The sequence below is a fragment of the Chiloscyllium plagiosum genome, unplaced genomic scaffold, assembly GCF_037043375.1.
Source record: "Chiloscyllium plagiosum isolate Xiang-an unplaced genomic scaffold, Cpla_swu_hap1 HiC_scaffold_38, whole genome shotgun sequence".
NCBI lineage: Eukaryota > Metazoa > Chordata > Chondrichthyes > Orectolobiformes > Hemiscylliidae > Chiloscyllium > Chiloscyllium plagiosum.
The window spans coordinates 87680497-87702945 of record NW_028270176.1 but is presented as its reverse complement, the minus strand read 5'-3'; the positions used below and the strand labels follow the sequence as shown (position 1 = coordinate 87702945).

General features: G+C 44.6%; 1 long non-coding RNA gene across 1 annotated transcript in view; it reads left to right on the top strand.

The window, feature by feature from the left end:
- The first annotated feature begins 1777 nt into the window (after window positions 1-1777).
- LOC148139723 (uncharacterized) overlaps window positions 1778-22449 on the top strand; it is a 28089-nt gene continuing 7417 nt past the window's right edge. The window contains exons 1-3 of the long non-coding RNA XR_015753666.1: window positions 1778-2205; window positions 4955-5037; window positions 11930-12034. This is a non-coding gene — a long non-coding RNA (uncharacterized LOC148139723). The remainder of the gene's footprint in view (window positions 2206-4954; window positions 5038-11929; window positions 12035-22449) is intronic.

Sequence of the window (22449 nt, the reverse complement as noted above, 5' to 3'; positions counted from 1 at the left end):
ATAAATGCAGATACATTTACTAACTATATTGGAGTACAGTCAGGTTTCTTACTGAACGGTGACAGGATTGGACAGACTCTGCATGGATTTAAGAGAGGGGAATCATACTTAGCAAATCTACTGAAAGAATCTACAGAGTCGAATATTAAAGAAAGAAATTGCAGGACATTTAGAAAAGCTTATCATTAAACATGGTAGACTGGGTTTTGTGAAAGAGAAATTATATTTGACAAATTTGCGACAGTTCATTGAGGAGATAACAAGCAGGGCTGATAAAGGGCAATCCAATGATGTTCTGTATTTGGATTTTCAAAATGTAAATGATAAGGTGCTACATAAAAGTTAATTGCTCAATTTAGGAGCTCATGTTATCGGGGTAATGCATTGGCATGGGCTGAGGATTGGTTAACCACACTGGCTGTTGCTGAGTCCTTACTTGGAGTACTGTATACAATGTTAGCTCCTATATTTAATAAAGGGTAAACCAACATCGGAGACCATTCAAAAAAGATTCACTTAGCTGCTTTCAGGACGAAAGGGTTGACCTATCAAGAATAGATAAGCAGGGGTGATCTTATGTCAACAAGATTCTGAGGAACTTGACAGGGTAGATGTTGACTAGATCTTCTAGCACCAGTGAAGTCTCAAACCAGGGACATTACATAAGGGAACATTCTTTTTAGAAAAAGTAAAGATTTTTTTCTCTCAGTGAATGGCTAGAATTTTCTCGCCCAAACAATTGTGAAAGTTAAATGTGGGAGGGGAATGGTTGGGTTACTCTTCGGAGGGTTGTTCTGGCTTGTTGGGCTGAAGGGCCTGTTTCTACACAGTAGGGTATCTGTGATTCTATCTCAAATTATTTTAAAAGAGGGCAGATAGATTTTTGAAATGTTGAGGGCTTTGCGGATCAAGCATAAAAGAGATGTTGAGGTCTGGGTTGGCCCAGCCATGATCTGATAGAATGGGGGAACAAGCTAAAGGGATGAATTGTCTACTCCTGCTCCGATTTCTTGAGGCTCCATTTCATGTTTTTTTTGTTTCCAAAGAAGAGCGTGATACAATGTGCTAAAGACCTCAGATGTGAAAATGGGGTGTTTATGTACTGATTCAGATGGCATTGATTCATCAATCATAGCTATTCAGTCATGAGTAGGAAGGCAATTCCCTCCATGAATAAAGGAAATCTACTGCAGAGCTCACACAAAGGGAATTCTTAACCTCAGTAAACTCTCCCATCACATTACCCAACATATCAGCTAAAGCAGGACACACTGCGCATGCTCTAGCCAACAAAGTGACCCCCGGGTGATCGATTCAGCACCAGACCAATGAAAGAACAGTGGGCGAGGCTGGATGACCAAGCGGGTGGTTGGTCCTCCAACCAATCAAAGTGACTGAAGGGCGGAGCTAAACTAAACCATGTGATCACCCTCGCGCGCGGCGCACAGTCGCTGTAATGAATGTTCGGCAAGTTATGGAGAGAAAGGATACGGTAAGGAAAGAAATAAACAGGGAAACAGGAGAAAAACTGTGCTGCTACGAGCGGAGAGGTTTTACAAACAAATTTGAACGTCCCAGTCCCGTGTTTGCAGTAAATGAGGAATGGCCTCAGCGCGGCTACAGGCCTGAGTGAGCGCCGCCATCTTTATTTGGGGCAACGATTCACTGTACACGTGCGGAGCCGCCATCTTTGTAGGGGGCAAGGTGCAGCCAGGCGCATGTGCAGCCTTTCTCTGGTATAGAGTCTTTGTGATCACAGCAGCCCATACTGCTCTGATTCACCTCTGGGCTCCCTCATCACCACTTTGTCAATATCTAGCTTCCTCAGTCTCGAACCATAGGTGTATTTTTGGTCTGTTAACTACTGTATTAAAACTTTTTTAGACCCTTTGTAAATGAGTTTTTCACTGCAGCCCAGCCCCTGACCATGTACTGCTCTATTATCAGATTACTTTTTTCTTGAATATTTTTGACAGTCAAGAATTCTTTTTTCCAACAAGCAAGTGTATTTTCCTTCCATTTCTGACTATCAAATTCTGCACCATTTTCATTCCCTGTAATCCATTTTGCACTCCCTGAAACATCGACTGTGTTTCTCCTTCCAGTGATTAATGCCAAAACCCTGTTGCTTGTGGAGAGGGTGATGTTTGACTTTCTTGTACAGCTGCAGTTTGTGAGGTGAAGCTGCTCCTACAATGTGGTTGGGTAAGTGGCATTATAGATTATTCATTCAGCAACAGTGTTGATTTGAAAATAATGTCTAATTCAGCAACAGTTTGTATTTTTATTATCATGCTTATAATTTCACAAAAGTACTCTTGAGAACTTTAGTCATAAGACCAGAGATGGAGATATTAGGTCAGGTGACCAAAAGCATTGCCAAAAAACAGGTTTTGAGGGATGTCTTAAAGGTGGAAAGCAGACCTGTGAGGTTTTGGCTGTGAATTTCAGACTATGCTGCTTCAGCAACTGTAGAAACATCCACACAGGTGAAGTAATGAATTAACAAATGGTTGGGAGTCTTAAAGAAAATGTGTTGTCGAGGTCTCACAGTGTGTGGGGTGCAGGGAGCTAGGGATGATCACAGCCAGGAATTAAATCAAGTGTGAGAATTCTAAATTGAGGGATATTGGCCAGGTGCTGGCAGGTGAGACTAGATTGGGTTGGGGTATCTTGTCGGCATGGACGGGTTGGACCGAAGGCTCTGTTTTCTTGCTGTACATCTCTATGGCTGTATGCTGTTGATTATAATTAGGAGCCTTTTGATGAATCAACAAGCAGAGATTTAGACTTTCTTGAGATTACAGGGAGGTTGAATGTGGGAAGCTGGCCCTGAGTGTGTTTGGAAAATTTAGACTGGAGATAACACAAGTTGGATGAAAGTATATGAGCTGAGACAAGGATGGAATCAGCTAGAAATAGTGGTCTTGGAGTGGGACTGAGTTATCACACTCACCTCACCTCTGGGATTCAGCTGGTTGTCAGGTTGTGAATCAGAGCGGTAACACAATCGGGAGCTGAGTGGCCCTGGTGGAGCCTAAAGTGAGTGTCACTCAGCTGGCTGTTGCTGAGTAGCTGCTGCTTGGTAGCCCTGTTGATGACATCTTCCATCACTTTTTACTGCTGATCGAGTGTGGACTGATAGATGTAAATTTCCTGGGTTGGATTGCCCTGTGTTTTTGTGTTGAACATCCCTGGGCAATGTTCCACATTGTCGGTCGATGCCAGTGCTGGAGCAGTACTTGGCTTGGTGGGTGGCAAGTTCTGGAGCACAAGCCATCAGTATTATTTCCAGAATATTGGCAAGGCCGTAGCTTTTGCACTACTTAACCATTTCTTGATGTTATTCAAACTTAATCGAACTGGCTTAAAATTCTCATCTGTGATGTTAGAAACCAATGGAGAAGGCTAAGATGGATAATCCCACTTTGCACTTCTGGCTGCAGATTGCTGCAAATGCTGTCATCTTGTCTGGTGCATGGATGTGTGAGGCCCCTCCATCAGTAAGGGTGGGGATATCTGTGATGCTTCCTCCAGTGAGTTGTTTAATTGTCCATCACTGTTCACAACTGGGTGTGGCAGAACTGCAGAGTTCCGATCTGTTCCATTGGATGTAGGATCACTTAGCTCTGTTGCTTGCTGCTGATGCTGTTTGAAATGCAGATGGTCCTGTTTGGTAGCTTCACCAGGTTGGCACTTCAGTTTTCTGCCTGGTGCTGCTCATGGTATGCCCTCCTTTACTGTCCATTGTGATGGGTGAGAGCAGGATTTACAAACCCATGAGATTACAGATTGTGCTGGAGTACAGTTCTGCTGCTGTTGATGTCCCACAGTGCCTCAGAGATACCCAGTTTGAGATCCTACATCTCTTCAAAGTCTGTCCCATTTAGAACGGTGATAGTGCCACTCAACACTGTGGAGGTTTTTCTCAACTTTAAGGCAAGACTTTGTCTCCAAAAGGAATGTGTGATGGTCGCTCTTACTGATACTGTCATGGCCAGATGTATCTGCCGCTGGTCAATTCTTAACAATGAGATCAAGTATGTTTTTCCCTCTTGTTGGTTCCCTCACCACCCGCTGCAGACTCAGTTGAGCAGCTATTTCCTTTAGGATCTGACCAGCTCAGTCAGTAATTCTGTTGCAGAGCTAGTCTCGATTGTGGACATTGAAATCCTGTACCCTGAGTACGTTTGACACCATTTTACTTCCTCAGTGCTGCCTCCAAATGTTGTTCAACATGAAGGAGAACTGATCCATCAGCCAAGGGAGGACGGTACGTGGTAATCGGCAGGAGCCATGAGACTTCCTGGTCTCCGGAGCCAATGCTGTGTACTCCCAGGGCAAATCCTCCCTGTCTGTACACCACTGTGCCACCACCTCTGCCTGGTCTGTCCTGCCGGTGGGACAGGACTTATCCAGTGATTTCAGGAGAAAGTGAAGACTGCAGATGCTGGAGATCAGAGTCAAGAGTCTGGTGCTGGAAAAGCACAGCAGGTCAGGCTGATGAAGGGCTTAGGCTCGAAACGCCGATTCTCCTGCTCCTCGGATGCTGCCTGACCTGTTGTGCTTTTCCAGCACCACACTCTCGATATCTCGGGATGGTGATGGTAGTGTCTGGTCATTGTCTGTAAGGGATGATTCCGTGAGTATGAGTATGTCAGGCTGTTCCTTAACTAGTCTGTGAGACAGCTCTCCACATTTTGGCACCAAAAACCATATGTTAGTGAGGAGGACGTTGCACCATCGAGAGGGCTGAATCTGTGGTTGTAATTTCTGGTGCCTTGTTAGTTGCCAACTGGTTCATCCAGTTTCATTCCTGTGTTGAGACTTTGCAGTGATTAATACAGTGAGTAGCTGGCTGGGCCGCTGTCAGGTTGGCAGGATGTTTTTCACCATTGAAAATGGTTCCATGGAGATCAGGAGATTCCTAACACTTTTTTTTACTTGAATTCAGATTCCACCATCTGCCAAGACGGGATTCGAACCAGGACTTCAGTCGTTTGTTTTAATATTCTGGATAAAAGCTAAATACATCAGGTTTGTTAACTCATTTTAAATATCACTAACCCTGGTTTTGTTTCTTTGTAAAACACTGTCCATCATCCTGTCTCCTCCATCCTCCCCTCCAACACGAGTGAGGAGCACATGGAGTTTCTCTGTCACTAAGACTGAGATAATACGATCTGCTGCTTCTCTCCCTCCCACGAGCCCACTGAGTCAAACTGCCTCACGTGGTGTTCCTGGTTTTTGTCCTAAAACTACATATTTCTCCAGTCTCTTGTCAAGCCTTATCAGAGCTCACCTTTACCCTAATCTCGCTAAACTCATTTTCCAACTCTCTTTCCTCCGCTGCTGCCTCATCATCCCCCTCGCCAATTCATAGATATTGTTCCTTGTTCTCTCTGTTGGTCTTTTCTGGTTATGTCCTTCTCTCCCATTCTGTGAAAAACTAATATTTGACCTCACCGTTGTTGGAAAATCCTGCTCCATCTCCACTCTCCCTTTCCTTTCTGAATTCCTTGCATTTGGTGTCCCTCAACGATCGATCCTTGGTCTCTCCTGTATCTCACGTACATAGTGCCAGGAAGTGATATCGTCCAAAAACACTGTTAGGTTTGACATGTACACTGACGATGCCCAGCTCTCCATCCCCATCATCCCTCTCCATTACTCCACTGTTAATCAGTTATCAAACTGCTTATCACATTCCCACTACTCGATTAGCTTCAATTTCCTCCAATGACACATTGGCACGGTTAAACCCATTGCCTTACCTTTACCTTTCTGCTGAGCCCCTCCCTCCCACTCTGAGACAGAACTCTGAGGCAGAACGACACTTTTCACAATATTGCTGTTATATCTGACCCCAAGATGACCTTCTGATCAGACATCCACACAATCACAACCCCAGGAATTCCAATCTCTTAAACGTTGCTTTTCTCCACCTCACCCCAGCTCCATTGCCACTGAAACCCCTTACCCTCGTCTGTGTCGCCTTAAACCTGAATAAAAAACAGAATCTTTGATTCCGTGACTCGGAATCTGGTTTCAGACTCCCCTCTCAGTATTTACCCTCAGACACATCCTCTTTTTATTTATCCTGTCAAACCCCCTAAGAATTCCATCTGTCTCAATGAGATCACCTCTCTTTCTCCAAAATCCAGTGAGTAGAGTCCCAACCTTTTCAGTCTTTATTTAAAAGATAATCCCTCCAAACCAGGGATCATCTCATTGAATCTTCCCTGAAATGCCTCCAATAAAGTGACACATTTCCTGATCTAAAGGGACCAAAACTGCTCTCATTACTGCAGATATGGGGGTCTCACCAGCACTTCCACACGGTACTCTCAGGTATACACTCCAAACTCTAATACTGAGAACCTTTGAAACAAAACGTTCCATTCCTCTTCCTGCTTCCCTGTTGTAACTGTGTGGTAGCTTTCTGTGTTTCCTGCACAGTTGCCCCGGTCCCTTTGTGGTGCAGCTTTCTACAGTTTCCACCATTTAAATAATACTTTGTTCTTTTATTATCTCCTCCAAAATAAGCAACTTCCCATTTTCCCAAGTTACACCCCATCTGGCAACTTGTTGCTCCCTTCTCCTGTGCATCTCTCTCTTTTCATAATCCTCTTAGACCTTTACAGTTATGCCTTTTCTAGAAGATATCTCCCCTTCCCATTCTTCCAAACATTTACTGTGAGCACTGGGCAGTGGGAAACAGAGAGAGTTGCTATCTTTTTAGGGATACGCTTTGGAGTGATTTGAGAGGATCTTTCTACCCATTGGCCAGGATGGAGACAACTTGCCCATCGTTAGGCATTAGCCTTTCACACCCATGTCTTACTGATGAGGCAGAGCGGCAGCACGGAATGAAAGAAAAGAAAGTAATTCTTGTTCCCCATATCTCACTGACGCTTGGATCATTTTCTCCAATGTGTCAAAGAACTGCTGAGTTCAGTCACATGAGATCTCAAGTTGGAATCTCCTAGAAACCCACAGATTTCCCCCTGAGTTGAGTGCTGTTGTCCTCGAGGATAATGTGTACAGTCATCCTGGGCCACGAGGAGGGGATAGTGTGGGTTTCTAACTTGGACTGATAGTGACAGATTTTATAAACTTGTATTACAGGGTATTACTGGTTGACATTCAGATGGTAATCTCAGTAAATATTCTGCTAAACTCTGATTGAATTACTCAGTATATCAGGATCTGGATATTTGCATTGTGTGTGTGTGAGTATTGTGTTCCAGATCAATCCCATTTGCTGCTTAAAAATTCTCCTTTGAATCATCGCATTCGCTCAAAAGGTCTCCCCAAACCTTCAAAGTGTCATGTAATCCTTTTATGATGACCTGATGAGTGTAAGGTTTATTATTCGAATGTGTAAGTTTTGTATAAGGATGTCTCAGAGAGGGAGCAGAATATTCTTAAAGGGGAGAATAATCATTTTGAGGAGAGGCTGTTGTTTAATGGTATCAATGACATAGGAATAGAAGAGTTCACATTATTGGATCATTTGAATCTCTTGTGGGGTAGAATTGACCTCCATCAGAAGGATGGATTGTACCTGCACTGGAAAGGAAGAGTTGCTAGTGCTATTCATGAGGCATTAGACCAGTGAAGAAATGTGGGGAAACCGAAAGAGAAAGTGAGGACGAGCGAAGTCTGAGGCTGGTACAATTCAGACGTCAAACAGTCAAGGCAGGCAAAGGCATGGCAGAGAACGAGGTAGGACTGAGCAGTTACACTGCATTTATTTCAATGCAGGAGGCCCGATAGGTCAGGCAGATGAGCTCAGGGCATAGGTTTGAACATGGCAATGGGATAGTATAGCAATTACAAAGGCATGACTTAATGATGGATAGGACTAGCAGCTTAATGTTCCAGTGTATAGATGCTATAGCAAAGATAGAAAGGGGGCAACAGAGCAGGGGGAGTGGTATTTTTGATTAGGGATAACATTACAGCTGGGCTTCAAGAGGGTATTCCAGGGAGTACATCGAGGCAAGTTATACAGGTGGAACTGAGAAATAAGGGATGATCTTCTTACTGGGATTGTACTATTGACCCCTCCTCACCCCTTCCCCAATAGTCAGCAGGGAATTGAGAAGCAAATTTACAAAGACATCACTTATCTGTAAGAATAGAATGGTTGTATACAAGACTTGACCTTTTTTATTCATTCACAGGATGAGGGTGTCACTGGCTGGGCCCAAAGGGCAGTAAAGAGTTAACCACATTGCTGTGGGTCTGGAGTCACATGTAGGTCAGACCTGTTAAGAATGGCAGATTCCTCCCCTGAAGGATATTAGTGAATCTGATGGGATTTTTTTTTTCCTCGCAACAATCGACAATGGATTCATAGTCTTTCATAGATTCCTAATTCCAAATTTTTATCGAATTCACATTCCACCAACTGCTATGGCAGGATTCACACCCAGGGCTCCAGAACTTTATCTGGGTATCTGGATTATCCGTTTAGCCAAAATATCACTAGGCCATTTGGCAGGGTGAGTGACTGAGGTATCCGTAGGACAGCACATCAGCACCAAAATTCCCATGGTCTCTGCGGAACATAGAAAGGGCTGGGGAGGGAAATATATTCGAGGTGGTGGGGTCTGGCTGTAGGTAGCGGAAATGGCGCTTTATCTGGTGATAACTGGGGTGGCAACTGAGGACCGGTGGATTATATTCTTCTTGTGGTTGGAGGGCTGATGTAAAGGCGAAGGTGCAGGAAGTGGAGGATATGCATTGAAGGGCATTGTTGATCACGTGGAAGGGAGATGTGGTGCTTGAAGTAGGAAACCTTTTCTGGGATGTCCTGGAGTGGAATTGCTTTTCCTGGGAGCACATATGGCAGAAGCAGAGGAACTGAGAGTACAGGATCACGTTTTTACTGAATATACTCGAGGGTAATCAGGAGAACAAAAAGGGGACATGACATATCTCTAGGAAATAGTTTAAGGAGAATCCAAAGAGATTCTTCAAATACATTAAGGATAAAATAATAACCAGGCAGAGAATAGGACACCTTAAAGATCAAGAAGGCCATCTATGGAACAACAGGAAGTGGGAGAGATACTATGCTATTCTGTTCGAGAGAGTTTGGAGAAATAATAGTGATAGCTTGAAAAGTGTCCATATTACAGAGGAGGTGGTACTGGATGTCTTAAATCGTAGCAAGGTGTATCCCAGAAATTTGTGGAAAGCTAGGAAAGTGATAGCAGTGCTCCTCCCTGAGATATTTATATCATCGTTTATGACAGGTGAGGTGTTGGAAGATGTGTGCCATTATTTTAAAAAGTAGTAAGGAAAGGCCAGGGAGCAAGAGGACAGTCACTCTGACGTCAGTGGCAGGCAAGTTGTTGGAAGGGATTCTGAGGGATAGGATTTACATGTATTTGGAAAGACGAGGAATGATTAGTGATAGTCAACGTGGGAAATTTTGTGTGTGGGAAATTCTCTCTCTCTAACTTGATTGAGTTTTTTTAAAGGCAGACTGTGGACGTTGTCTGTATGGACACTGAGCAGACTGGTTAGCAAGGTTAGATAACATTGAATGTTGGGAGAACCAGACATTTGGATACAAAACTGGCTTGAAGGTAGGCGGCGGATGGTTGCTTTGTGGACTGGAGGCCTGTGAGCAGCTGTGTGCTGCAGGAATGGATATGGGGTCCTTAAATAAATGACTTGGATGTGAATATGAGGTATGGTCAGTAGGTTTACAGAAGACACCAAAATTGGAGGTGTAGTGGACAGTGAAGAAGGTTAGTTCAGAATACAACAGGATCTTGATCAGATGGGCCAATGGAGCAAGGAATGGCAGATGGAGTTCAATTTAGATAAGTATGAGCTGTTGTATTTTGGAAAGGCAAATCAGGGCTGGACGTATGCACTTAATGGTAAAGTCCTGGGGATTGTTGCTGAACAAAGAAACCATGGTGTGCAGGTTCATTGTTCCTTGAAAGTGGTGTTGCAGGTAGGGAGGCGAGTGAAGGTTGCGTTTGTTACACTTAATTTTTTTTGGTCAATGCATTGAATACAGAAGCTGGGGCGTTATATTGTGGCTGGACAGGACATTGATTAAGCCATTCAGGAATTCTGTTTTAAGTTCAAAATTCCCTGTTTTGGGAAGGTTGTTGTGAATCTTGAAAGAGTTCAGACAAGATTTACAACAATTTTGCCAGGGTTGGAGGATTTGAGCTAAAGGGAGAGGCTGAATAGGGTGGGGTTAATTTCCCTGGAGAGTCAAAGACCGAGAGGTGATTTTACGGAGATTTATAAAATCATGAGGGGCATGGATATGGTGAACAACCGGAGTCTTTTCCCCCCAGGTTAGATGGGTCCAAACAAGAGCACACGGGCTTAAGTTGAGAGGGCAAAAATTTAAAAGGAATCTAAGGGGCCACGTGTTCAAGCTGAGCGTGATGTATGTGTGGAATGAGCTGCCAGATGAAGTAGTGGAGGCTGATAGAATTACAACATTTAAAAGGCATCCGATTGGGTACATGAATAGGAAGGGTTTCGAATGATACGGACCAATAGCTGGCAAACGGGACTCCATTAGTTTAGGATTCCTAGTTGGCATGGACCAATTGGACCAAAGGTCTGTTTCTGTGCTGTACATCTGACACTAATAAATGAAAATAAGATGTGTTCCTCTTTTGTGGAGAGCTAGCAGAAGCACAGATAATTATCCTTGGAGCTGAGAATGTTAAGCAATGTTAAGCAGATTTGTTTCCAATGTATTTAATTTGCAGAGAGAGAGAGGAATTGTTAACAACGTCATAATTTTAGTAACTATTTTCAAGTAATTGGCAACTAATGCAGGGTGAATATGTGAACATTATTTTATTCAGTAAATTCTGAGCATCTGGAACAGTCTGAATGGCAGCTGGACACAGATTCAGCAGTTATTCATAAATAGATTTGGAATTTTACTTTTTAAGCAAAGGTTTGGGGGGCTAAGGGCAAATGGGAGGGGAGTTGGGACAGATTTGCAGCATCTCCAGAGGGAGAGAGTATAGCCCCAATGGGCTGAATAGCCCCCAGCCCCAAGCTCTGTGATACTGCCCCATTCACTGTGAATGATGAAGCTCATCCGAGGGCAGAGAGGGAGGATACCACCACTCACCTCACAATGGGCCTCAGGTGATTGATGTCAGCGCAGGCCAACAGGAGGCAGAGGGTGGGACTGGAACACGAGGCAGTACCAGTTTATCTTCCAACCAATCGGAGTGAACGAGGGTATCCTTAAGGCTGGAATGAAAGAAAGGCACATGTAGCAGAGATTTGAGAAACTGGAGGAGATTAGAGATAGGGAGCGTTTTGTGGCTGGAGAGGAATCATATGAATAAGGAAGAGTTGTGAAGCTGGATGAGGTGACAGTGATCGGGAGAGTTGTGAGGATGGAGGAATTTGGAGACAGTGATAATGAGAGTCCTAATGTTATACAGCAAGGAAACAGGCCCTGTGGTCCAACCAGTCCATGCCGACCATAATTCCAAACTAAACTAATTGTACCTGCCTCCGTTTAGTCCACATCCATCCAAATATTTCCTATTTGCGTACTTATCTGAATGTCTTTTAAATATCGTAATTGTATTCACAACTACCACTTCCTCTGGAAGTTCATTCCACACGTGTAATTTTTTAAAAAAAAATCCCTAATGTCTTTTCTCTAATCTTTCTCATCTCTTCTCAAAATGAATGCACCCGAATTTTGAACTCCCCTCTCTCCCAGCCATTCACCTTTATCTACACTCTTCATGATTGCATAAACCTTTTAATAAGGTCACCCCTCAACCTCCTAAACTCCAGTGAAAAAAGTCCCACCCTTTCCTGATAACACAATCCCTCCATTCCCATTAATATTCCAGTAAATCTCTTCTGAACCTGCTCTGATTTAATGATATCCTTCCTATAACAGCACAACCAGAGCTGGGTTTAGAAATCCAGAAGAGGCCTCGCCAACATCCTGAACAACCTCAACATAACGTCCCAATTCCTATACTCAAAGGTGTGAAAAATGAAGGTAAGTGTGCTTGAACACCTTCTTAACCACCCTGTCTACATGTAACACGAACTTCAAACACGTGAAGCCCTCGGTCTCTTTGTTCCATATCACTACTCAACGCCTTACTTGTAATGAGTGTAAGTCCTGCCTTTGTTTGTTTTATCAAGATGTAATATTTTGTATTTATTCCAATCCAAAAATCCTTTGATTATAAAGGCAGTAGGAGTATAATTAAGAGGGAAATCAGGAGGCAAAAAGGGGACGTGAGATAGCTTTGGAAAATAGGGTTAAGGCTTTTATAAATACATGAAGAACAAAAGGCTAACTAGGGAGAAAATAGAGACCCTCAAAGATCAGCAAGGTAGCCATTGTGTGGAGCTGCAGGCGATGGGTGAGAGAGGGAAACAAGTATTTTGTATCAGTGTTTACTGTGGAGAAGTGCATGTGAGATATAGATAGTGGGGAAATAAATGGTGATATCTTGAAAAAAAAGTCCATATTACAGAGAAGGAGGAGGTGCTGGATGAGTGGCTAAGGAGCTGGTGCAGGGGAAAAGGATTCACGTTTTTGGATCATTGTGATCAACTCTGGGGTAGAATTGACCTGCGTAAGAAGGATGGATTGTACCTGATTTGGAAGGTGTCTAATATCGAGGCACGGAGATTTGTTAATGCTACTCGGGAGGCAGTAAATCAGTGAGGAGTAGGTGTGATCGCAAATAGCTAGTGAGAAAAGAGATATCTCTGAGGCTGGTACAGTTCAGAAGGCAAATAGTCATTGCAGGCAAGGGCAAGACACAGAACAAGGTGGGATTTAGCAGTTACACTGCATTTATTTCAATGCAAGAGGCCTGACAGGGAAGGCAAATGAGCTCAGGGTATGGTTTTGAACATGACACTGGGATATCATGGGTATTATAGAAAGGACTGGCAGCTTAATGTTTCCGGGTATAGATGCTATAGGAAGAATAGAAAAGAGGACAAGAGGAGGGGGAGTGGCATTTTTGATTAGGGACAGCATTAAGATTGTGCTTAGGGAGGACATTCCTGGGAGTACGTCCAGTGAAGTTATTTGGGTGGAACTGGGAAATAAGGAAGGGATGATCTCCTTATTGGGGTTGTCTGTGTGGGTTTCATCTGGGTGCTCTGGTTTCCTCCCACAGTGCAAAGATATGCTGGGTAAGTTCGATTATCCAGGCTGAATTGCCACAGTGTTCATGGATGTGTAGGTTGGGTGGATTATCCTGGCTGAATTGCCCACAGTGTTTAGGGATGTGCAGGTTGGGTGGATTGTCCAGGCTGAATTGCCCACAGTGTTCAAGGATGTTCATGTTGGGTGGATTATGCAGGCTGAATTGCCCATAGTGGTCAGGGATGTGCAGGACGGCCCTGGGAAATGCAACGTTGCAGGGGGAGGTTAGGCGACTCTGAGGGTCAGTGTCAGTGTGATGAGATGAATGGTCTTATTCCACACTGTCGGGATTCTCTGATAATTCTACTAGTTTTAAAATAGTTCCAGAAAATAATAGACCAGATCTAAAAGTTAAGGTTCTAAATTAGACAAAGGCCAATTTTCACAGCACAAGGCAAGCACTTTCAAAATTTATTTGCGGGAGGTTATTCCCAGGGAAAGGGACGGCTGGAAAGTGGGAACATAAGAACATAAGGAATAAGAGCAGGGGAAAGCCATCTGGCTCCTCAAGCCTGCTCTGCCATCCACAAGATCAGGGCTGATCTTTTCATGGCCTCAGCTCCACATTCCTGCTCTCTCACCATAACCCTCAATTCTTTTCCTGTTCACAAATCCAAATTTTGCCTTCAAGGCGTTCAAGTTGATAACGTCAAATGCTGCACTCGGCAGGGAATTCCACAGATTCACAACCCTTTACCTGAAGAAGCTCCGCCTGAACACAGTCCTAAATCTGCTCCCCCTTATTTTGAGGTTATGCTCTAGTTTCACCCGTCCCCAATGGAAATAACCTCCCTGCTTCTATCTTATCTACTTCCTTCAAAGTTTTATTTTTTCCTCTCCAACCTCCCATTCTTCTAAATTACAATGACTATAGAACCAGTTTTCTCAATCTCTCCACATACGCCAACCCTCTCAACTCCCAACTCAAGCTAGTGAACCTCCTGTGCCAGTACATCCTTGCTAATGTCAGGGGACCAAACCTGTATACAGTACTCCAGGTGTAGCCTTCCCAGCACCCTGTACAGCTGCAGCATAACCATCCCTCTAGCAATGAAGGACAATATTCCCTTCATTGTCTTAATTACCTGCTGCACCTGCAAACCAACTTCCTGTGATTCATGCACAAGGACACCCAGCTCCCTCTGCACAGCAGCATGCAGCAAGTTTTCACCATTTCATCATCCAGTTTGCTGTTAGTCCAACTAAAATGGATAACCTCACATTCCCCAACATTGTCCACCATCCACCAGATTCTTACCCACTCACTTACCCTTTCTGTATCCCTGTGCAGACTGACAGTGGCCTCTGCAGACATTGCTCTCCCTTATCTTTGTATCAAATGTGAACTCTGACACCGTACACTTGATCCTCAACTCCAAAACACTTGTGTAAATTATAAACAGTTGTAGTACCAACAGTAATCCAAACACCTGTTTATCCCCATTCTTTATTTTTTGTTGGTTAACCGATCCTGTATCAATGATAATTACCCACAATGCCATGCATCTTTACCTTATACAGCAGCCTTTTGTGTGGCACCTTATCGAATACCTTTTGGAAATCCAGATACACCACATCCACCGAGTCTGCCTTGTCCAACGCGCTCGTCGTATCTTCAAATAATTTCAGTAAATGTGTTATATATGACCTGCCTTTCATGAATCCATGCTATGTCTGCTCAATGAGACAATTTCTACCCAGATATCTCACCACTACTTCCTTGAGAGATTCAAGCATTTTCTCCACTAAAGAAGTTACGCTAACGGGTCCTTTTTGAAAAATAGTGGCACCACATTGGCAGCTTCCATTCTGTCAAAACCATCCCAGAATCCAACAAATTTTAGTGAATTTTCACGAGTTGTATTAGCTATTCCACCCGCCCCCCCCCCCCCCCCCCCTCCCTGGGATCTTTCCCTGGGATGCATTCCATCAAGGCCAGGAGACCCATCTACCTTTAGGCTGTTATCTTTCCCAACATAAACTCTTTACTGTCCTCATCTGCCATTGCCTCTATAGGCCTGCGACGATGAGAGTACATAGACAGTATGTTCCTGTTAAAGCCAAGGCTAGTAGGTGTAGAGAATGCTGCCTGTCGAGAGAAGTTGAAGGCCTGGTCATGAAAATGAAGGAGGGATATGGCAGGTACAGACAGCTGGGTTTGTGTGACTCCCTAGAGGAGTGTAGGGTCAGTTGGAGTATACTCGAGGTAAACCACGAGGGCAAAAATGGGACATGAGATAGCTTTAGGAAATAGGTTTAAGGAGAATCCAAAGTGATTGTACAAATACACTAAGGACAAACGAGTAACCAGGCAGAGAATAGGTACCCACAAAAATCATCAAGGCTTGCCGTGGAACCGCAGGAGGTGGGAGAGATTATATATGAGATTATTTCACTGAAAGAGGATGTGGCAGCTAGAGTGTTTGGAGAAATAAATAGTGATAACGTGATAAGTGTCCATATTACAGAGGAGGGGGTACTGGATGTCTTAAACGGTAGCAAGGTGGAATAATCCCTGGGACCTGCTCCGGTGTAACCCAGAACTTTGTGGGAATCTAAGGAAGTGTTTGCTGGACCCCTCGCTGAGATATTTGTGTCATTGATAGTCACAGGTGAGGTGCTGGAAGATGGGCGCAATTATTTGAGAAAGGTGGGAAGGAAAGGCCAGGGAACAATAGACCAGTGAGCTTGAAATCAGTGGCACAGAAGTTGTTGGATGTGATTCTCGGAGACATGATTTACATGTAATTGGAAAGGCAAGAAGTGATGAGGGAGAGGCAGCATGGCTTTGTACGTGGAAGTCACTAACTTGGACTCCAGGAAGACACAAGGTTCTACATAACAGACTGGTTAGCAAGTTTGAGACTGTAGAATACAGGGAGGACTAGCTATTTAGATACAGAATTGTCTAGAAGGTCATAGAGATGTATAACATGGAAACAGACCCTTCAGTCCGTACTGTCCATGCCAACAACTTACCCAACCCAACGACTGTGTGAGAAATATGCTGTCAGGATGGGTGCTGGGTCCACTGCTTTTTGTCATTTATATCAATGGTTTCTATGTGAATATATGAGGTATGGTTAGTAGGTTTACACTAGACACCAAAATTGGAGGTGTAATGGACAGTGAAGAAGTTTACCTCCGTACATTGGGACTTCAATCAAATGGGCTAAGGGGTGACAGATGGGTTTAATTTAGATAAATATGAGGTTCTGCATTTTGGAAAAGCAAATCAGAGCAGGGCTTGTCCACTAAATGAGGAGGTCTTGGGGTGTGTTGCTGAACAAAGAGACCTTGGAATGCAGGTTCACACTTCCTTGAAAGTGGAATCTTAGGTAGGCTAGTGAAGAAGGTGTTTTGTATTGAGTATAGGAGTTGCGACATTATTTTGGGGCTGTACAGGGCATTGATTCAGCTACTTCTCGAATTCTGCTTTCAGTCCTGGTCTCCCCGCTATAGGAATGATGTTGTGAAACGTGAAAGGATTCAGAAAAGATGCACAAAGATGTTGCCAGGGTTGAGAGTTTGAGATATAGGGAGAGGCTGAATTGGCTGGGGCTGTTTTCCCTGGGGCATCGCATGCTGAGAGGTGACCTCAGTGGTTGATACACTCGTGAGGGACATGGTGAGGGTGAACAGCCAGGGTCATTTTTCCCACGTTAGGTGGGTCCAAAACCAGAGAGCACAGGCTTACGTTGTGAGGGAAAAGATTTAAAAGGGATGTGAGGGGCAATGTTTTCGAGCTGAACATGGTATGTGTACGGAATGAGCTGCCAGAGAAAGTGTGGAGGCTGGTACAATTGCAACATTTAAAAGGCATCTGATTGGATATGTGATCAGGCAAGTTTGAGAAGGATATGAGCCAAGTCCTGGCAAATGGGATGAGATTAATTTAGGATATCTGGTGGACATGGACAAGTTGGATCAAGGGGTCAGTTTCTGTGCTGTACATTTCTATGACATTAATAAATTAAAATTAAGATCGGTTTCTCTTTTATGGAGAGTAAGCAGAAGGTCAGAAAATTCTCCTTGGAGCTGAGAAGGTTAAGCAGTGATTTCAACAAGGAGCAGAATTGTTTCCAGGAAGTTTAATTTACAGAGAGACAGCATGAGAAATTATTAACATTGTCACAATTTTTATGAACTACTTTCAGGTAACTGCCAAATAATGCAGGGTAAAAATGTGAAGATTATTTTACTCAGTAAGTTCTGAGCATCTGGAACAGTTTGATTGACAGCTGGATGCAGATTCAGTAGTTATTGTCAAAACAAATTTGCAATTTTCCTTTTTAAAGGAAGGATTTGAAGGGCTATGTCCAAATGGAAGGTGAGTTGGGATAGACTGGCACCATCTCCAGAGGGAGAGTGTACAGCCCCATTGGACTGAATAGCCCCCAGCCCCTGTGCTCTGAGATACTGTCCCATTCACTGTGAATGATGAAGCTCATCACAGGGCAGAGCCATAGACATGTACAGCATGAAAACACACTCTTTGGTTAAACTGGTATACGCCGACCAGATATCCCAACCTAATCTAGACCCATTTGCCAACACTTGGCACATATCCCTCTACTCCCTTACTATTCATATACCCATCCAGATGTCAAATGGTATAATTGTACCAACCTCCCCCACTTCCCGAGAGAAGATTCCATCCATGCACCAACTCCAGTATGAAAGAAATTGCCCCTCAGATCCATTTTAAATCTTTCCCTTCTCATCTTAAACCTATGCCCTCTCGCTCTGGACTCCTGCATCCCAGGGAAGAGACCTTGTCTATTTATTCTATCCATGCCCCTCATGATTTAATAAACCTTTGAGGTCACCCCTCAGCCTCTGATGCACCTGGGAGGATAACACCACTTATGTCACAATGGAGCCTGGCTGATTGACACAGCTTCAGACCAATAGGACAGTTGGCGTGATCCTCCAGCCAATGGGAGTGAATGAGGGGTGGGTCCAGCGGGCCAACACATGACCATCAGCTTTGCAAGCGCAGTGTTACTGTGAGGGGTCTCAGTGAGTGTGAAGGGACTGGGAGGGTTGATTTGCACTGTTTCAGTCTGCTAGACCTGAAAAAAATACTCGGGGTAAATTAAAACCAAAAGAACTGCGGATGCTGTAAATAACACACAACAACCAGAAGGTACTGGAAAAGCACAGCAGATCTGACAGCATCTGTGAAGAGAAATCAGTTTGCATTTTGGATCCGGTGACCCTACCTCAGGTACTGATATTACTGAGAAAAAACTATTGGTTTATATGGAGAAGGTAGGGGTTAAGGAGTAAATGATAGGTGGGGATAGAGTCCAAAGAGAGAGAGAGAGAGAGAGAGAGAGAGAGAGAGGAGCAGTTGGACAAAGGAGTGGATATCAACCTGGCTGGGGAAGGGTAAATAGCTGTTTATGGGTACTGTTATTGGCTAACCATAGCTAGTGTGTAATAGCAGGCTATGTAATAACAAGGCCTGATATGTGGGGTAGGGGGCAAAGAAACTAGAACGTGGGAGAGTTCAGGACCTAAAATGATTGAATTCGATGTTGAAGACAGAGGATTGCAGGGAGATGAGGTGTTGTTCTTCCAGCTTGCTTTAAAGTTTGGCGCTGGAAAAGCACAGCAATTCAGGCAGCATCCAAAGAGCAGGAGAATCGACATATTGGGCATATAAGCACTTCATCAGAAATGTGGGAGTGGGGGAAGCGGGCTGAGAGATAAATAGGGAGGGGTGTGTGGGGTTGGGGGGAAGGGAGCTAGGAAGAGACTAGGTAGAGGTAGATGGGGTCGTGGTGAGAGGGTGGAATGGATAATTGAGAAGGAAGATGGACAGGTGGGACAGTTCAAGATGCCAGTGCCGAGTTGGAGGGTTGAATCTGTGATAAGGTGGGGGAGAGGAAATGAGGAAACCTTGATGCCATGTGGTTGATAAGTTCCAAGGTAGAAGATGAGGTGTTGGGTGGCTCTGATTTGGGGGTGGATGACACCCAGGAATTGCATGTCCTTGGCAGCGTGGCGGCAGAGGGGGGTAGCTGAAGTGGTTGGCCACAGGGCGGTGGGGTTGGTTGGTGCATGTTCCCTGAAATATTCCACAAGTTGGCATCCTGACTCCCCACTGTAGAGGAGACCACATCGAGAGCAAAGGACACAAAAAGTGAGGTGTTTGGATGTGCAGGTTAATCTCTGTTGGATGTGGGAGGATCCTGTGGTGCCTTGGATGGAGCTGAGGGGGGAGGTGTGGGCACAGGTGGCAAGTGAAGGTGCTGGGAGTGGAGGATAATTTGGTGCGTCGCATGGATCTAATGAGGAAGTCACAGAGGGAATGGTCTCTGGAATGCTGAAAGGGGTGGGGAGGGAAATATATCTCTGGTGGTGAGGTCTGATTGTAGGTGGTGGAAATGGCAGACGATGATGCATTGTATCTGGGTGGAAGGTGAGGACTAGGGGGATTCCACCTTGTTGCAGTTGGAGGTGCCAAGGGCAGTGGTGTGGGAAGTGGAGGAGATACACGGGAGGGGAAATTGCAGTCCTTGAAATCGGAGGCCATTTGGTATGTTCTGAAGTGTTCTGCCAGCTTGCATCAAGCTTCACTGGAACACTGCAGTAAGCATGAGACAGAGATGTTGGCCAGGGAACAGCCTTGTGTGTTAAAGTGGCGGGCAACTGGATGCTCCGGGTCTTTTTTGCAACAGAACGTAGATCATCAGCCGCCATTTCCACCACCGCTACTGAGATGCTACCAGGTTCCTGTCTCCTCCATTAACAGCTTTCCGCCCTCCCAGCCGGATCGTTATCCACTCTTTTGTCTTTCCAAATGTTCCAGTCTCTCTTTGGGCTCTGTCCCCACTTATTATTTACTCTTTAACCCCTATCTCCTGTAGTCCAAGGATATGCAGGTTAGGAGAATTGGCCCAGCTAAATTTCCCGTAGTGTTCAGGGATGTGCATTAGTCCGGGGAAATGGTGAGTAATAGGGTAGGGGAATGGGTCTGGGTGGGTGTGGAATTGTTGGGCCGAAGGGCCTGTTTCCTTTGGGGATTCTAATTTTCCCAGCTGCCATCGGTTCCGAGGAAGGGTCACTGGACTCGTGATGGCCCTTGGTGTGTGCAGGAGGCGGAATTGGGAAAGGGGAGAGTGGCAACAGAAACTGGATGAAATGTATCAGTGTAGACTGGGAGGGTTGAATTACACTCTGTGCAGGTCGTTAGTCTGAATTAGAAACTCCTCGTTTGCAGCAAAGTGGAAGATGGCTTGGGCCTCAGGCAGTGAGAGGTGCTGGGTTATGGCTGCCATCTTTATCTGGGGCCAAGGTACAGCAAGGAGCATGCACGTGTCTTCTTCCTGGGTGGGGGCGGTGTGATTTCAAGAGGAGCATCCAACACATACCAAAAGAAGTGTTTGCCTTCACTATTCATCCTGCACTGACTATGAGCTTTGTTTTGTGAATTCATTTTATAGGATCTTAATTGAGAATAATTGAGACTGGGATCTCAAAAGCAAGTTTCTACAGTCCACAGAGTCATCACAATCTGAATATCATTGGCATTTAACTGTGAAAGGAGAAAGATTTATCTGTTCTGTCTGTGGGAAAATATTTTCAATATTTTTGTCAAGCAAAAAGCAGAACAATGTTCAGGTTCATGATTGGATCACCCTTTGGGTATGTGTTTAATTCTTGGCCCTGGAGCTGTGGAAGGAGGTATTGGCCTGAGAGAGAGCACAGATTTATCCATATTACGCCTCGTCTCTTTGCAGGAACTGTCAGATTTAGTCCCAATCATCCACTTCATGATGTTAACCTGTAAACTCCCTACTTCCAATTCCCTGCAAATTTCTCATTGAAATTCCTTGTGGACTCATTCCAGCACCATTTCAGGTGGAACGTTCCAGATTCTGACAACTGTTTGCTCATTCAGAAACTGCTGAAGTCCATTTCGACTCTGGGGTTACAAAGGACTGAATTGAAAGATGAGATGCTGTTCCTGAGCTCCCATTGAGATGCATTGGAACAGTACAGGAGGCTGAGGGCAGTGTATGTGTGAGCAGACAATGAAATTGACAGGGCTGCACTGTGAGGGCTGCTTGGATCAATGAGAGTGTTTTGGAGTTGGATGTAAACAGAGTGAGGTGAGACAGGGAGAAGGTGAAGCTGAAACTCCGTTTTACTTCAGGCTATTCAGAAATTCACAGTCCCAATGGGAATAGTCAATTTGTCAGTGATAACTGCGGAGTATTTAAGTTTTTAAAAGTACGACATATCAGCTTAAGTAATTTTTTTTTATTATAATGGGCATGTTTGAAGTGAAGGAAGGTTGCTCACTCATTTAAATTCTCTTAATGGGAGTAACTAGATGAATGTAGTGAAATGTTGTTACAGGAGACCTCAGACCCGTGGTGTGCTCCTCTTGCACAATGTGGGACATAAGGGACGCTTCCAGTGTCCGTGACGGTTATGTGTGCAGGCAGTTTGCCCATCTGTAGTTACTGGGAAACTGTTTTTCAGACCTGGAGCTGAGAGTGGACTCACTGTGGAGCAATACTGAGAATGTTATGAACAGCATGGTTAGTGAGTTAGTCACACTGCAGGTGAGGGTTACACAGGCAGAAAGGGAATGGGTGACCATCGGATCAAGTAAAACGCTCAGGAAGGAAGTGCAGGACTCCCCAATGATCATTCCCCTTCTCAAACAGATACTGTGCACCGCTTGGAATTCTATAAGGGGGGGAAGGGGTGGGGTGGCCTCTCAGGGGAAATCAACAGCCAGATTCATGACATTACAGATAGCTCCGCTGCACAGAATGGGAGGATGGAGAACGGCAGAGCTATCGTGACAGGGGATCCACTAGTCAGTGTCAGAGACAGGTGTGTCTGTGGCCACAGATATGAATCCAGGACAGTGGAGTTGAACCCAGGTCCACTTATTGATAAGTGCACAGACCAATAAAGGTCCGCCTCCCAAATGCAACCTTCAGCACTTGATCACCATGAAACGCTACTTTCCAGGAACTGTGAACTTGTTCTGAGCCCTTCAGAGGGATTGAAGGGGATGAGGAGGAAACAGGAACAGGGTTGTGTTGTAGATCTACAAAGTAACCGTCACCCTCCACTCTCGGTCTCCCCCCTCTGTCTCCCAACACCCATCGTGCCTCCTCCCCTACCGCAGGGAAAAGACCTTGTGTATTTACCCTACCCATGCTCCTACTGATTTTATAAACCTCTATAAGGTCACCCATCAGCATCTAATG